General features: G+C 43.0%; 1 pseudogene; it reads right to left on the bottom strand.

Annotated features, from left to right (window-relative positions):
• LOC107111535 overlaps positions 1 to 7766 on the bottom strand; it is a 42333-nt pseudogene that overhangs the window by 11548 nt on the left and 23019 nt on the right.

The raw sequence follows: 7766 nt of genomic DNA on the forward strand, positions 1-7766 counted from the left end.
CACACCCCCCCCTTCTTGCTTAATATGTTGCTCATTGCAGTCCCCTGGATCAAGTGATGTACACCCAGTTACTACCACACAGGTCCCTACTGTCTTCACTATGCTGCTGAGTTCTGCCATGCTTATTTGCCCAAGTACACTGAAGAGAGCTTGTCCAATTCTGCTACAAGGGAAATTATGCTACAGGCAAAGGATGCCCAACAGTGTAAGTTCAGCTAGAGACCCAAACATCAAATTGGGTGCCATTGGTGATAGGGAGCATGTCAGATATAACCAGGAGAACAAAGATTTTTCTCTGCAGGAAGATCTCATGGGCTTTGGGGGCAGTAGAGCCATCGGCACCTTCAGCAATAATCTGCAAGGAACAAGAAGGTAGCAAATACAATGACGATACTGATAAGACAGACAAGCCTTGAGCAGCTGCTTCAGCAAAGTATTTTAGTGCAGAGTACGGAAACGAGGCTTTAACAAGTTATTTCAAGACGCTATTACATTTAGCACCAATCCATGTGTGTTAAGTTAGCAAAGAGCTGTCTAAGACTTTTTCAACACATTGCAACTCAACATGCTACCTCTAAGGAACGTACAAAGCTTATATTAAGCAGAGAAGACTGCATCTTTAAAATGGAGGCCAGTCCCATGGAGAATACTGCTCTCAACATGCTCAGCTCCTTCATATCAAATTGTGGAAATCCGGTATGACCTACATGTCCCCTGTGACTATGGGGCCATACTTTCACCAGTTGTAATCTGTTACAACAGTTTTGCAGCCTAGTTGAAAGTCCAAACAACCAGTTCAGATGTCATTTTGGAATTACCATTTCTCTCCTCCCACAGATTGGGCACGACCTAATCTTTCTTTCTGCCTCTAAATTGGAAGCATTCATAAAATGCGGAACAACTACAGATGCTGTTCTATTCATCCCCTAGCCAGAACTGAGGGGGGCCTTCTTATATTACTTGTTCCAAGTCTACCGGTAACAGGAGTGCCACAATGACCTTTTATAATTCTGTGGATATTTTCATAGGACTGTTTTATTTCATTCAAGAAAGGCATTTGGTTCTATCAACACTTCACAAAAAAAAGTAGATTTAAAATCAAGGGAGCTTTCACTCTGAAACCCAGATACTTTTAGAGAAGTGCTATTTCAGCAGCACTGGTACCTGCAAGAGTGCTTCAGAACAAGCTTATGATCTGCTGCCTAAAGTCACTTTCACACAGTGCCACAGAACGGAAAATTTTCCACTACATTTTCCTGTAGTAATTGTCCATGTCTTAAAATATATTGTCCATTAGAATTAATTAGCGATGCAACACCATTCAGATTTCAACGTTGTAATTAATCTTTTTCCCCCGGTGATTATTTCTAGAGAAGCAAATTGTATACTAATTCTCTCTCACATACATACGTAAAAATTAAGTCATATTCCATGCTCATTATTTGTTTTTACTAATCAAATATTTAAGTTCAATTAGTTTTGGCTTTCCCAAGAACTTTTGATATTTGAACAATATGTAAAATTAACATAACATAATTCTGTAGCCCCCCTTACTAAGTATAAACCAAACAGACATGTTAAATAGAATTCTAGTAAATTTAGGACACTGGAAAATTTTCTAGTGCAATCCTGCCCCCCCCCCAAAATCCCACATAACAGCTTTCATGCAGGTAAAACAGATCACTTATAAGCTTAGAACAGTGCAATTTTAGAAGACCAGTTTTTTTTACTATTAGTGAGCGTCAACAGTGCACAAATAGCAAATGCAATCAGCCACCCACAATCCAGCTGCCACTTTGCCATACAGTTGCTACCATGTACATAGAGTACATCACTCCACACTGGCCCCATACTGGTCAGAGCTAAGCCATATGAAGGGCTTACTGCACGCAAAATTCTATTCCCAGTCAAATAAATACAGTCCCACTGGTTTTACTTTTTTCCTGGAAGGAGGACAAAATAATACTTAGGAAATGCAACACCTTCTCTGAGCTCTACCTTTGCTTTCATACAATGAGCATTCTCCTTTGCCAGATGTTTCTCAACAGCAGCTGGGATTAAGATATCGCAAGGCACCTCAGGGGTGCCGGTTTCAAGAGCCTTAGCTTTTGGAAACCCAGCTATGGCACTATGTTCCTGGAATGATAAGTACACATCAACTGACTCCTTATGAAAAGAAATGCACAAGTGTTCTGCTACATTACAGTTCCAAAAGTCTTTTTCTGTGGCTAAAGCACATTAGCCACCTATCTGTGATTACTGCTAGGTCTTACGACCCATAAACCATTAGTCCATGGAGGAAATTATACTGATCTTTTTGAGCTATTTACTCTGCAGTTCTTTATGTTGGACACTGTTGGACACTCAGGAGGGAAGTTTTTTCCTTAGAAGCAGGAAATATTTTACATTTCCATTATGTATTTGGATACTTTTAATCAGCCTACTTTTCTATAGTTGCAGATTAATGTTTATGGCGGCGGGGTGGTGGTGGTGGTTATGCCTCATCTGTGTCACTGAATGTGTTAACACATTATCCCTTCACCAAAGAATCCATTGTTTGACTGAACTTTTCAAAGGAAAAATCCAGGACAGAAACAATAACCAAACATGACAAGTGTGATTGAACATTCCCTCAGGACAACAGCAAGTGTTGAGGCAACAGCCAAGTGGATTGCACAATCTATTCTTGTTCCATTCAACTCTAAATTAGCTGCCAAGAGTAGATAGGGGAAGATGATTACAGATGGGAAAGATTCACAGTAGCCGAGTTCTTCCCCTTGGAGCAAGTGTTCATACACCATTTAGTTCCTAACTCATCTGCAGCTCTATGTGATTTCTTAAAAAATACCCAAATTTGATTTACCAAATCCTCCAAACATAAAAAGGCAATATTACAAACCCCAGAAAGGGTTTCCCTCTCAGTTTTCTTTTCTTGGTAAGTTAATTAGAGGAAATGAAGTATTCCTCAGGGGATTGCTCTGCAAACTTAATTCAACAGAGGTCACTTAGCCATGCAACCCTAAACAGAGTTACACCATTCTAAGTCCATTGACTTCAATGGATTTGGAAAGCACCTTTTAGGATCATGCAGTCAGGGACAGTTTCTTTTATAATCTCAGCTCTGCTAGCTAAGCTTTTTACCCTGTGGGACAAAATTGCTTAAGGGACACATACATATTTTTCTTGGATTGAAGGGAAACTGGCAACCTGCCATCTTAAAAACCAGCCACACACACACAAAAACAACAAGAAAGACATTCTGATGAAAAACCAGAGTCCAACAGAGACTGAATTCCACCAGGGAAGCAGAGGAGTCCACCTGGTCTCAACGTTCCCTGGGTCCCCCATGTGGGATGGGAGCTGGCCAGGGTGCCCAGATCAGTCAGGAAAAGAAGAGGACACAAGGTTTCAACTAGAAGTATTTTACTGATCTCTACTAAAATTCAAATAGTACTCAAGTAAAAATGGAAATTATGTACACTGGTTACCTAATAAAAAGAATGGATCTCTCCAGCAACCCATGATGGCAAAAATTGGCAGCCCTCTCTCCGTGCAAAGACCTTTGTATATATACTTTGTTATTCCCAAGGTGAGGCAAGAGTCAGAATATAACAATACCCAGCCCCCTCCTTATAGGAAAAAACCTCTGTGAACCTTGAACAGCCCAAGGTCATCTGGAGCAGAGAGCAAGGCTCCTGACTTGAACAGGAGACATACCAAACCTTAATCTACAAAGTTTTGTCGATGGAGATGGCACGGCTTAGAACGGGAATGCAAACTCTGCAAGAGCTGGAGGTCATGGTCAAGCACCAAATCTCTTAGCAAGAGGCCATACAGCAAGGTATTACGGGGGAAGCCAAAGTCTGCATCCCTCATACATGACTAACCAAGGCCCCTGTAATCCAAATTCTGCCACACTTTCCAAAAGTAAAATGTTCTTATTCACTTAACTAAAAAAAGGTAAAGGTTTCCCTTGCTTGAAAGCTAGTCGAATACGACACTTGGGGGCGGTGCTCATCTCTGTTTCCAGGCTGAAGAGCCAGCGCTGTCTGAAGACATTTCCGTGGTCATGTGGCCAGCATGACTAAACACCAAGGCGCACAGAATGCTGTTACCTTCCCACCGAAGCAGGCTGGTAGATAGTGCTGGGGAGGAGCCAGTGGTCGTGGTGCATGTCGGCACCAACGATGTGGGGAAATGCAGTCGTGAGGTCCTGGAGGAGAAATTTCGGCTGCTGGGCAGGAAACTTAGGTCCAGGACCTCCAAGGTAGCTTTCTCAGAAGTGCTACCTGTTCCACGCGCAGGGCTGGACAGACAGGCACAGATCAGGAGTCTCAATGCGTGGATGAGACGATGGTGTAGGGGGGAAGGTTTCAGGTTTGTTAGGCACTGGGATGCTTTTTGGAACAAGAGGGAGCTGTACAGGCGAGACAGTCTCCACTTGTCCCGAGAAGGAACCAGGCTGCTGGCACTTAAAATCAAAAAGGTGGCAGAGCAGCTTTTAAACTGAATATTGGGGGAAAGCCGACAGGAGATGAAAAGTCTCTGGTTCGGGTTGGCTCATCTCAGAGAGATGAGGGGGTACCTGTTGCTTTTCTACAGGGAGGTGGATTGAAATTGTCCACAGAGGCCATGGCTGGTGACATGGACTGCCGGACAACGACTCGAGATAGCAAGAGGAAGGATGCAGGCTTAACTTGTAAGGGAAATTACAGCTGTTTCTATACAAATGCTAGAAGTGTCCGAGGTAAAATCGGGGAGTTGGAGTGCTTGGTGTCGGAGGGAAAAATAGACATTGTGGGTATTTCTGAAACTTGGTGGGATGAGGAAAATCAGTGGGACACAGTGATTCCCGGTTATATATTATATCGGAAGGATAGGGGGGGAAGGGTTGGAGGTGGGGTAGCTCTGTATGTCAGAGAGGGTATAAAGTCTAGAAAGATTGAGAGGCTAAGTGAATTGGATTCGCTTCTGGAAGTTCTATGGGTTGAAATAGGGGGGCCAAAAGGAAACTTAACACTGGGAGTTTGTTATCGCCCACCAGATCAAAAGATAGAGGAGGATTATAAAATGATGAATGCCTTAAAGATAGCAACTAGACAAAAACACTGTGTAATAATAGGTGATTTTAACTACCCACACATTGATTGGGTCAATATGTGTTCTAGCCGGGAAAAAGAGATTGAGTTTCTAGACACTCTAAATGACTGTGCTATGGAGCAGATGGTCACGGAACCTACCAGGGGAGAGGCGATCCTTGATTTGGTCCTAAGTAACACTCAAGACCTGGTGAGAGATGTAAAAGTGATTGCACCGCTTGGAAACAGTGATCATAATGTTGTTGAGTTCATCATTTGTACAAATAGAGAATTGGCCAAAAAGACTCACACAACCATTTTTAACTTTAAAAGGGGTAATTTCTCTGATATGAGGGGACACGTGGGGAGGAAACTGAAAGGAAAAGTAGAAAGGGTCAAAACAATTGGGGAAGCTTGGGATCTATTTAAAACTACGATCCTAGAAGCTCAAAAAATATATATTCCGCAGGTTAGGAAAGGCACAAACAGGTATAGGAAAAAGCCTGCATGGTTAACAAACAGAGTAATGGAGGCTGTAAAAAGTAAAAAGAATTCCTTTAAGCAGTGGAAAGCTAGTCACAGTGAGGCTGATAAAACGGAACACAGGCTATGGCAAATAAAATGCAAGTCTGAGGTCAGGCAGGCAAAAAGGGAATATGAGGAGCATATAGCAAAAAACGTAAAAACCAACAATAAAACTTTCTTCAAATACATTAGAAACAGGAAACCAGCCAGGGAGGCAGTGGGGCCCTTGGACGACCAAGGGGTAAAAGGAGTATTGAAGGATGATAGGGAAATGGCTGAGAAGCTAAATGCATTTTTTGCCTCCGTCTTCACTGTGGAAGATGAGAAGTGCTTGCCCACTCCAGAACCACTGATTTCAGGAGGGGTGTTGAAAGACCTGAGTCAGATTGAGGTGACGAGAGAGGAGGTCCTAAAACTGATAGACAACTTAAAAACTGAAAAATCACCAGGCCCAGATGGCATACATCCGAGAGTTCTGAAAGAACTCAAATGTGAACTTGTAGATCTCCTGACAAAGATATGTAATCTTTCCTTAAAATCTGCCTCCATTCCTGAGGATTGGAAGGTAGCTAATGTCACTCCCATCTTTAAAAAGGGTTCCAGAGGAGATCCGGGAAATTACAGGCCAGTCAGTCTGACGTCGATACCGGGTAAATTGGTGGAAACCATTATTAAGGAAAGAATTAGTAGGCACATAGATGAACAAAACCTATTGAGGCAGACTCAGCACGGTTTCTGTAAGGGAAGATCTTGTCTCACTAACCTGTTAGTGTTCTTTGAGGGGGTGAACAAACATGTGGACAAGGGGGATCCAATAGATATTATTTACCTTGACTTCCAGAAAGCTTTTGATAAAGTTCCTCATCAAAGGCTCCTAAGTAAGCTCAAAAATCATGGGATAGAAGGACAAGTCCTTTTATGGATCAAAAACTGGCTAGTTCATAGAAAACAGAGAGTGAGTGTAGGTGGGCAATTTTCTCAGTGGAGGGTGGTAAGCAGTGGGGTACCGCAGGGATCAGTACTTGGTCCACTGCTTTTTAACTTGTTCATTAATGATTTGGAGATGGGAGTAAGCAGTGAAGTGGCTAAATTTGCGGATGATACAAAGTTGTTCAGGGTGGTGAAAACCAGTGAGGATTGTGAGGCACTCCAAGGGGATCTGTCAAGGATGGGCGAGTGGGCGTCAACATGGCAAATGGGGTTCAATGTGGCCAAGTGCAAGGTGATGCACATTGGAGCCAAAAATCCTAAATATAAATACACATTGATGGGGTCTGAACTGGCAGAGACTGAGCAAGAGAGAGATCTTGGAGTTGTAGTGGATAACTCACTGAAAATGTCGAGACAGTGTGTGACTGCAATAAAGAAGGCCAATGCTATGCTGGGGATTATTAGGAAGGGTATTGAAAACAGATCAGCCAATATAATAATGCCCCTATATAAATCAATGGTGAGACCTCATTTGGAATACTGTGTGCAGTTCTGGGCACCACACCTTAAAAAGGATATTATAGCTTTGGAAAAAGTGCAGAAAAGGGCAACTCGAATGATAAAAGGGTTGGAACACTTTCCCTATGAGGAAAGGTTAAAGCGCTTAGGGCTCTTTAGCTTGGAGAAAAGACGACTGAGGGGTGACATGATCGAGGTTTATAAGATTATGCATGGGAAAGAGCAGGTAAAGAAAGAGGTACTTTTCTCCCTTTCTCACAATACAAGAACTCGTGGGCACTCCATGAAACTGCAGAGCGGTCGGGTTAGAACGGATAAAAGGAAGTACTTCTTCACCCAAAGAGTGATTAACACATGGAATTCACTGCCACAGGAAGTGGTGGGTGCTACAAGCATGGACGGCTTCAAAAGGGAATTAGATAAGCATATGGAGCAGAGGTCCATCAGTGGCTATTAGCCACAAGGTATAGCTAGGGGCTCTGGGGCAAGTGATGCTCTGTCTTCTTGGTGCTTGGGGGGGGGGTCAACAGTGGGAGGGCTTCTAATGTCCTGGCCCCACTGCTGGACCTCCTGATGGCACTGGTATTTCTGGCCACTGTGTGACACAGAGTGTTGGACTGGATGGGCCTTTGGCCTGATCCAACATTGGCGTCTCTTATGTTCTTATGTTCTTAAATGTAGGAGCAGGACCAGGGTACTTTAATCCATCAGGGA

Source organism: Gekko japonicus, unplaced genomic scaffold, assembly GCF_001447785.1.
Source record: "Gekko japonicus isolate JY-2015 unplaced genomic scaffold, Gekko_japonicus_V1.1 scaffold100, whole genome shotgun sequence".
NCBI lineage: Eukaryota > Metazoa > Chordata > Lepidosauria > Squamata > Gekkonidae > Gekko > Gekko japonicus.